This window comes from Rhinopithecus bieti, unplaced genomic scaffold (genome assembly GCF_001698545.2).
Source record: "Rhinopithecus bieti isolate Rb0 unplaced genomic scaffold, ASM169854v2 scaffold_3043, whole genome shotgun sequence".
Taxonomy (NCBI): Eukaryota; Metazoa; Chordata; class Mammalia; order Primates; family Cercopithecidae; genus Rhinopithecus; species Rhinopithecus bieti.
This window is the reverse complement of record NW_016804580.1, coordinates 1,798,526-1,808,136: the sequence shown is the minus strand read 5'-3', so window position 1 is coordinate 1,808,136 and position 9,611 is coordinate 1,798,526.

Here is a 9,611-nt window from a genome sequence, read left to right as displayed (position 1 = left end):
GAAAAATGAATGTGTATATGTTTACTGTTTTGTGAGGGCCAACCCCAAATCCTGCAGAACCTTTTCTCAATATTAAGATCATTCTCATTGCAACAGCATTTGGCTACTAAAACCCACCTCAAACAGTTACTGGGGACCAATTAGGAGAATGACTCTACTAAACCCCTTGCATGTCTGGTTTATGAGACAAATTCGATGTTTTCTAAAACTTTTAAATTTAATTTTTATTTTTAGTTCTGCACATGTGCAGGATGTGCAGGTTTGTTACACAGGTAAATGTGTGCCATGGTGGTTTGCTGCACCTGTCAACCCATCACCTAGGTATTAAGCATCACATACATTAACTATTTTTCCTAATGCTCTCCCTCCCTCCACCCCACTCCCCTGACAGGCCCCAGTGTGTGTTGTTTCCCTCCCTGTATCTCTGTGCTCTCATTGTTCAGCTCCCACTTATAAGTGACAACATGTAGTGTTTGGTTCTCTGTTCCTGCATTAGTTTGCTGAGGATAATGGCTTCCAGCTCCATCCATGTCCCTTCAAAGGACATGATCTCATTCCTTTTTATGGCTGTATAGTATTCCATGGTATATATGTACCACATTTTCTTTATCCAGTCTATCACTGATAGACATTTGGGTTGATTCCATGTCTTTGCTATTGTGAATAGTACTGCAATGAACATATGTGTGCATGTATCTTTGTAATAGAATGATTTATATTGTTTTGGGTATATACCTTTTAATTTAATTTTTAATTTTTTTGTAGACTCAGAGGTCTTGCTTTGTCACCCAGGCCTGTCTTGAACTCCTGGGCTCAACTGAACCTCCTGCCTCAACCTCCCAAACTGCTGGGGTTACAGGTGTAAGCCACTGCACCTGGCCCAGTATTTTTTTTTTTTTTTTTTTTTTGAGACCCAGTTTTATTCTGTCACCCAGGCTGGAGTGCAGTGGAGCAATCATGGCTCACTGCAGCCTTGAACTCCTGGGCTCAAGTGATCCTCCCACCTCAGCCTCCTAAGTAGCTGGAACTACAGATGTGTGCCACCACACAGCAGCTATTTAAAACAATTTTAAAAATTAATTACAGCAAAATTTATATCACTGTTTCCCAGGCTAGTTTCCAACTCCCAGCCTCCAGCAGTCCTCCTGACTCAACCTGGCAAAATATTGAGATTACAGGTGTGAGCCACCACGCCTGGCCTTCTGTATTCTCATACAGTAAGTCACTACGCAAAAGGAGACATAGAAACATAAAAATAAATAACTAATACACAGTGTTAAGTAGAGGCCGAAAGGGTTGTGAATATGTAGGGAGGAAAGGATTATTCTCACTGGGTGAAACTTGAAGGCTTCATTGGAGTGATGGCTATGAAAGGATTGGTAACATTTTGACATGAACAATTAAAAATGAGTATGGGAGCTGGAGCAGGCTTGGGAGGGTGAATGGTGCAAAGAGAGGCAAGGAGCATACAAGATAAAAACAAGGTGGGCCAGGCATGGTGGCTCACCTCTGTAATCTCAGCACTTTGGGAGGCTGAGGCTGGTGGATCACTTGAGGTCAGGAGTTCAAGACCAGCCTGGCCAAAATGCAGAAACTCTGTCTTTACTAAAAATAAAAAAATGAGCTGGGTGTGGTGGTGCACGCCTGTAATTCCAGCTACTTGGGAGGCTGAGGCAGGAGAACCGCTCCAACCCGGGAGGCAGAGGTTGCAGTGAGCTGAGATTGTGCCACTGCATTACAGCCTGAGTGATGGAGCAAGACCCTGCCTCAAAACAAAACAAAACAAAACAAAAACAAAAATACAAAAAACCAAGGGGCACATGCTGGGCCTCTCTCAGAGAGGCATGGTCTTCATTTAGCAGACGAAGGCCATCAAAGATTTTTGAATCTGGTGGTGACGATCCTATCTGTCCTTTAGTCAGTGTGGGAAAGACTGGAAGGGTCAAAGACTAAAAGCTGGAGACTGATTTAGGAGACTGTTGCATGATTCTTGGCAAGAAGTCCTGAGAGCCAAACAGAAGGAACATGAGTAAAAAGGCAATGGTGGATGAAGTGTTTGAGACACTCTTGAAAAAGAAGCTTCAGAGTTTGGTTACTGGGAAGAACTGGAGGAAGAAAAGGAGCACCCTAAAATAGTCCTCAGAATTCTTAAGCATGTAACTTATAACTATAACCTTATAATCTAACATGAAACACAAACAAAGAAAGCATTGTATTTCCCCCAAAGATACACATTAATAAACTCCCACATATCAGTAAATGGTAAATCTATTTTGCTGTCCCCTGACCTTGCAGTCATTGTTGATGTGACATTTTCTCTCATATTTCTGTTTGTTGGTTTGACCTTCAAAATATATCCAGATGCGTGGTCAGGTATGGTGGCTCAGGCCTGTAATCCTAGCACTTTGGGAGGCCGAGGCGGGCGGATCACTTGAGGTCAGGAGTTTGAGACCAGCCTAGTCAACATAGTGAAACCCCATCTTTACAAAAAATACAACTATTAGCCAGGCGTGGTGGCACACACTTGTCCTAGCTACTTAGGAGGTTGAGGCAGGAGAATCGCTTGAACCCGGGAGGTGGAGGAAGTTGCAGTGAGCCGAGATCATGCCACTGCACTCCAGTCTGCATGACAGAGCAAGACTTCATCTTAAAAAACAAAACGAAAACCAAAGTATATCCAGATGCAGACATTTCATCCTTCCATGGCTGACACTGTCCTGGGCTGCGCCATCATTTTCTTTTGTCTGTATCATTGCAGTTACCTCCTAACTGGTTTCCTCAATTAATCCCTGGGTCCCTATAGGCTACTCTTAACACAGCAATTATTTTGTTAAAGTGAAATTGGTGCTTGTAATCCCAGCTACTTGGGAGGCTGAGGCAGGAGAATCGCTTGAACCCGGGAGTTGGAGGTTGCAGTGAGCAGAGATCACACCACTGCACTCCAGCCTGGGTGACAGAGCAGAACTCCATCTCAAAAATAAATAAATAATAAACAAAGTGAAATCATGTCATTCCTTTTCTCAAAGCTTTCCAGTAATTCCCCACTTCTACTTTTACTACCAGAGTAAGTCAGCGTCCTAACTATGCAGGCTGCTAAGCCCTCTGCAATCTGCTGCTTCTCCTCTGCGGTCACAACCATCTTCTTCTACCTTATTGTCCTTGGTTATTTTGCTCCAGCCACACTTGACACCTTGCTGTCCTTAGAAAATGCCAACCACGCTCCTGCCTCAAGGCCAATGCCCTTGGCACTGCTTCCCTGTGAGTTTCTGCTCAAAATGTCACTTTGTCACAGAGGCCTTCCCTGACTACCCTGTGAGGTAGCAACCCTCTTCCTTCCACTGCATGCTATATCCCCTAACTCCAACTCAACTTTTATGTAACAGTTGACGAAACACATATCTACATGTATGACCACTGTATATGTCATAAACTCAACGAGGGCAGGCCTGTTGGTCTTTTTATTTCCCTTTCTTTCATTGTTGCATCACCAACACCTAAAGCAGCTTGGCACAGAATAGGTATTGATTTTTTTTTTTTCTTGAGCCAGAGTCCCTGTTGCCCAGGCTGGAGTACCGTGGCGCAATCTCAGCTCACTGCAACCTCTGCCTTCTCAGATTCAAGTGATTCTCCTGCCTCAGCCTCCCGGGTAGCTGGAATTATAGGTGCCTGCCACCATGCCTGGCTAATTTTTGTATTTTTAGTAGAGATGGGATTCCATCATGTTGGCTGGGCTGGTCTCAAACTTCTGACCTCAAGCGATCTGCCTGCCTCAGCCTTCCAAGGTATTGAAATATTTATTGAATGAATGAATCAATGAATCCTATCAACAGAAGGGTGAATTCCAGAAGTACGTACTAGATACTTCCGTTATTAACACTTGTTTGTAACAAAGCACCTGATGAGAATTTCTGATAAACTATAAATTGTAACCAGCAACAGAAAAAAATGCCTAGTTTAAACAAATCTACTCTCTACCATATCTTAGTACCATGCTACTCAACTATTTTCTAGCAAAACAAAAACTTTTGAGGTGTGGGGTTAGGTTAACAAGTGATTTTGGCATCATTTTTCAAAAGAGCTTTCAAGCTACAGAATTCACTCAGCCATATAACAACTTTATTAAGGAACTATCCATATGCCAACACTGTGCTCTGGGCATGAAGGCATGAAAGGTTGTTCCTGTTCTCAAGGGGATTACAGTTACGTTTTTTTTAAAGGACAAATCAACTTGCAATTAAAAAGGTACATGTCAAGTGCTTTGTGAATATGCTATTGAGTACGGAAGAGGGCCAATTAACTCAGCAGAGACTGCAAAGGAGGGCAGGCTGGAGCTGAGTCTTGAGGGATTACGTAGATTTGATTTACATAAAATATAAATAGATGTTTATTTACTAAAAAAAATTTTTTTTTCTGTGCTGGGCAGAGGCAACAGCAGCCTAACCAAAGGCATAGGATTCTGAAGGAGTTTGATGGGGAAAATGCTGTGGTTTGCATGTATGAGTCCCTTCAAAACTCATATGTTGTTACATAAAGCCCAAGGTGGGGCCTTTGGAAGGTGATTAGATAGGATTGGTGTTCTTATAAAAGGGCTGGAAGGAGTGAGTCTGTCCCTTTTTTGCCCTTGTAAAAATGCACAAAGAAAGTGCAACTGGGCCGGGTGTGGTGGCTTACACCTGTAATCCCAGCACTTTGGGAGGCTGAGGCGGGCAGCTCATGACGTCAAGAGATCAAGACCATCCTGACCAACATGTTGAAACTCTGTCTCTACTAAAAACACAAAAATTAGCTGGGCGTGGTGGCAGGCGCCTGTAGTCCCAACTACTTGGGAGGCTGAGGCAGAAGAATCGCTTGACCTTGAGAGGTGGAGGTTGCAGTGAGCCGAGATCACACCACTGCACTCCAGCCTGAGCGACAGAGGGAGACTCTGTCTTAACAACAACAACAACAACTAAATTTTGGCATATGAATGCATCCTAAGGTCATAAGCTCTCATTCTTTCTTTTCTTTGGTTTGATCTTGGCATGTGAGATAGTTTACATGTATCCACCGAAAAACCTGCTGTTATTGGCTGTAGAGTAGTCAATCAGTAATTCTGTTTTCCTTTTGGATATTGGGTAGGATAATTTCAGTGTTTATTGATATGATAATATGAAACCAAACCTATGAAGTTTTTTTCTTAGATGAAAAAATGAAGTCTAATCAGGAAGAAGGGAGACGACAGATAATAGAAGAGTTTATATTGAAAGAGAAAGAATGGAATCAGGGTTATCTGTATGGGGGCTACAATATTTTAACTTGAGATTTTTTTCTCCTTCTTCTTTTTGAGAAGGAGTCTCACTCTGTCGCTCAGGCTGGAGTGCAGTGGCGCAATCTCGGCTCACTGCAAGCTCCACCTCCCGGGCTCACGCCATTCTCCTGCCTCAGCCTCCGGAGTAGCTGGACTACAGGCGCCCGCCACCACGCCCAGAGAATTTTTTGTATTTTTAGTGAAGATGGGGTTTCACCGTGTTAGCTAGGATGGTCTCGATCTCCTGACCTCATGATCTGCCCACCTCGGCCTCCCAAAGTGCTGGGATTATAGACGTGAGCCACTGCGCCTGGCAACTTGAGATTTTTTTTCCTGTCGTGTTCCAACTTGTTTCCTTCTAATTTCTTGCTAAAGCTAATTAGAAATCCCCAAACTAGGGCAGGCATGGTGGCTCACGCCTGTAATCCCAGCACTTTGGGAGGCTGAGGCGGGTGGATTACTTGAGGTTAGGAGTTTGAGAACAGCCTGGGCAACATGAAATTTCAGCCGGGTGTGGTGGCAGGTGCCTGTAATCTCAGCTACTGGGGAGGCTGAGGTATGAGAATCACTTGAAGTTGGGAGGCAGAGGTAGCAGTGATGCAGTGAGCCAAGATCATGCCACTGCACTCCAGCCTGGTCTGGTCAACAGAGTGAGACTCCATATTAAAAAAAAAAAAAAAAAAAGGAAATCCTCCAACTAAAAGCAGGTAGTAGAGTAAAGCTAGCTACCAATGCATCCAGAAGTCTCAGCAGGTTAACATAAAGTCAAAAGGGATGGGTGTATTACCCACCTCTGTGCAGTGGATCCAGGGACCTAGGCTCCTTTTATCTTATGGCTATGCTGTCTTTAACATATGCCTTTCAAGGTCAACATGCTTGTCTTTGTCACCCTAGCACAGCAGAAGAGACACCCAGATTTGTATGCAGGCAGTTTTTATGAGCCAGATGTGGAAGTGGTATTCATGGATGTTCCACTGGCAAAAACATAGCTGCATATCTAAAACAAATTATATACAATGCTGGTGTCCAGGAAAGTATAGAATGGTACTTTAGAATCGCATTAACATGGCCAGATACGGTGGCTCATGCCTGTAATCCCAGCACTTTGGGAGGCTGAGGCAGGCAGATCACTTGAGGTCAGGAGTTTGAGACCAGCCTGGCCGATATGACAAAACCCGGTCTCTACTAAAAACACAAAAATTAGCTGGGCATGGTGGTGTGCACCTGTAATCCCAACTACTTGGGAGGCTGAGGCAGGAGAATCGCTTGAGTCCAGGAGGCAGAGGTTGCAGTGAGCTGGGATTGCGCCACTGCACTCCAGCCTGGTGACAGAGTAAGACTCTGTCTCAAAAAAAAAAAAAAAAAAAGGAATTGCATTGACAGTGATTACTAAGATGACCGTTTTTTCAGTGTCTGCATCTATGAAATTCTTGATTTCAAAGAGCTGTTTATCTGATAGGGACATTTATCTTTTATCTACTGCGTCTCCTACAAGTCTACAAGTTTTCTTCCTCTTTTGTTCCTTATAGTTATGGGCCTCCCCCACCCCCTCCGCAGTGGGCACACGTGCTTTGGCATATGCAAGCTGATTATATTTTGCTTTGTGATGTCTCTCTCTGTAATTTGAAACTATAGAAATCCACACTTAGAGGGATCTATATGGGGCTTTGTATTTTATGCCATTGATCTACATGTTTATTTTTTCCATCAATTCTGCCCAGTAGGTAGTTGAAAGGTATTACAGAGATGAGGGAACAATACGTATGATGAAAAAAAGAATCAACCAATTAAGTTTGCATTCAATTTCCTTATTCAGTTGACTTGACTTCAGTCTCTCCAATAACAGCTGAGAGTGTGTGTGTGACTGTGGCAGGAAGATGAGGAGGTGGGGATGGACAAATGAAAGTAGTGAGAGATTGTGGGGGATTGAGATAGAGCTAGTAAAGCTGTGAGGTGGTAAATTGTTTGGGGTTCATGCTGTCGAAGAATAAAATTTCAACATATTTTGTTAAAATATCAAATTGGCTTTTATTAGCAATTCATGAATTAAGTAGCCTCTCATTTATGAAACAGAAAAGACCTTCCAGTGGGCTGAGCAGAGGAGGTGGACTTTATAGGCATACAGAGCTGAAGCAGCAGAAAGAGGGAACAGAAAGCCATCTGGTCATTTCCAAGTTACTCTCCTTCTAGGGTTCAGGCAGAGGGAACTTTCTCATCATGCCTATTCAGGGTGACTGGGCTCCTTTTCACTGGCTGTGGTGAGTTTCCTATTCCTTGGAAAACCATTTTACAGTTCAGTTTGACTATGTGGTGCTTAGCGTGACTGACTCCATTCTGGTTTGCTCTGGTTTGTTGGGGCTTAGTGCAGGAGCTCAATCCAAAACAACACCCTCCTATTAAATTTCATTTGGCAATGCAATGATGATTTTTTTTTTTTTTTTTTTTTTTTTTTTGAGACGGAGTCTCGCTGTGTTGTCTGGGCTGGAGTGCAGTGGCCGGATCTCAGCTCACTGCAAGCTCCGCCTCCTGGGTTTACGCCATTCTCCTGCCTCAGCCTCCCGAGTAGCTGGGACTACAGGCGCCCGCCACCTCGCCCAGCTAGTTTTTTGTATTTTTTAGTAGAGATGGGGTTTCACCATGTTAGCCAGGATGGTCTCGATCTCCTGACCTCGTGATCCGCCCGTCTCGGCCTCCCAAAGTGCTGGGATTACAGGCTTGAGCCACCGCGCCCGGCCTGATGATTCTATATTTGTGTATTGATTTCATGAATTCCAAACAGCTTCTGAATTGTCAGACTTGTTGGAGCACAATGTTGTATTTGATTATTAATATCTGATTTAAACAAGATTGCAAAATGAGTCATCAATGGCAGTGAACTTAATTCAGGTTCTCATATTTTCCCTAAAACCAAGCAAGCGAACAACCTAGAGAGGTATTAAAATTAAGGACACGTAAAAATGCTGTCAGGAAGGTAGCAGTGTGGTGTTCAATACAATAATTTTGCTTCTTAGGAAGACAGGATAAATGACTTTTTGAATAAACACTGCAATAATTGTGTATAGAATTCATATTTCTTCATGCTGAAAGATGAAAAAAGGAATTACTTTGAGTGCAAAGAAATTTATAGCTCAGTTGTGAGTATGCATTGGAAAGTGGAATTACAGCTGCCTGAAGCTTATTTGAATTTATAATGAAGGAAATTCAGAAGTAAAGCGGTGTAGACTTGATATTCCCAATGTTGTGACCCTTCCTAAAACTCTTCGGGTTTCTTGATCATATAAAACTTGCTTGCAGCAGAGATATTGACAGTATATGAAATCTGGACGGAATCCAGAACCTAGTACAGTCCAGGGAAAAATGTTCTTTCGGGTGCTGAATATATAGGGGCATGATACAAACAAGCCTTCATCTGTTTATCATAGTTCATGGTCTGGTCATGTCCTCTGCCAAAGCTTTTCTGGGAAGCGGTAAGAAGAAAATGATTTGCTGGCCTAGCTTCTGACTTGACTTCGTTCCTCTCTGTAGGGGGATCACTTTACATTTCCTTAATTGCAGGGACAGCTTGTGTGGTTGGCAGTTGTTTGAACTGAGAAATGGACTTTAATGAACTACAGTTTCTTTGGCTCAGCTGGAGTTTAGTAGTCATAGACTAAATTAACAGCCACGGTCAAAGCCCAGATGACAGCTGTGTCACAGAAAAGGAAAGGTAAGGGTTTATTTTGTGCTACTATGTTAGGATCATGCTCTTAAAATAATGGGTTTTGCAACTTCACACTTTTGAGTTATATTGCCTTTTTTTTTTTTTTAAAGGTACCAAAAGACTTCTCCACGGTAATGTTATGAAGCTCAGGTGTCAGGATAGGGAATGTAGCCTAGCTGATTGCAGATAGTAATTTGTATTCATCTTGTGATTTACAATAGGTAGTTTTTTCTTCGTTGTGACTGAATGCAACAGGTCGTGAATATTCTTTCTATTTAACATCTAAGGTTACAAATATGAATAAAGGTTAAGTCGCATGGACGAACAGATAAAAATTAGAACTCTCATTCTTAACCTTTAATTTTACAAGTGGTACCACTTCTACTACTTCTACGGGCGTCACAAACATTTGTTCTCGCGTTTTAAAGACATTATGCAAATTAAGGCCAAGCACCGTGGCTCATGCCTGTAATTCCAGCACTTTAGGTGGCTCAGTGGGGCAGATCATGAGGTCAGGAGTTCGAGAGCAGCCTGGCCAACATGGTGAAACCCCATCTCTACTACGTGCCTGGCTGGTTGCTCTTCTTGCACATGAAAGTTCCATAGGTAGAGTAGGGTTCAGGA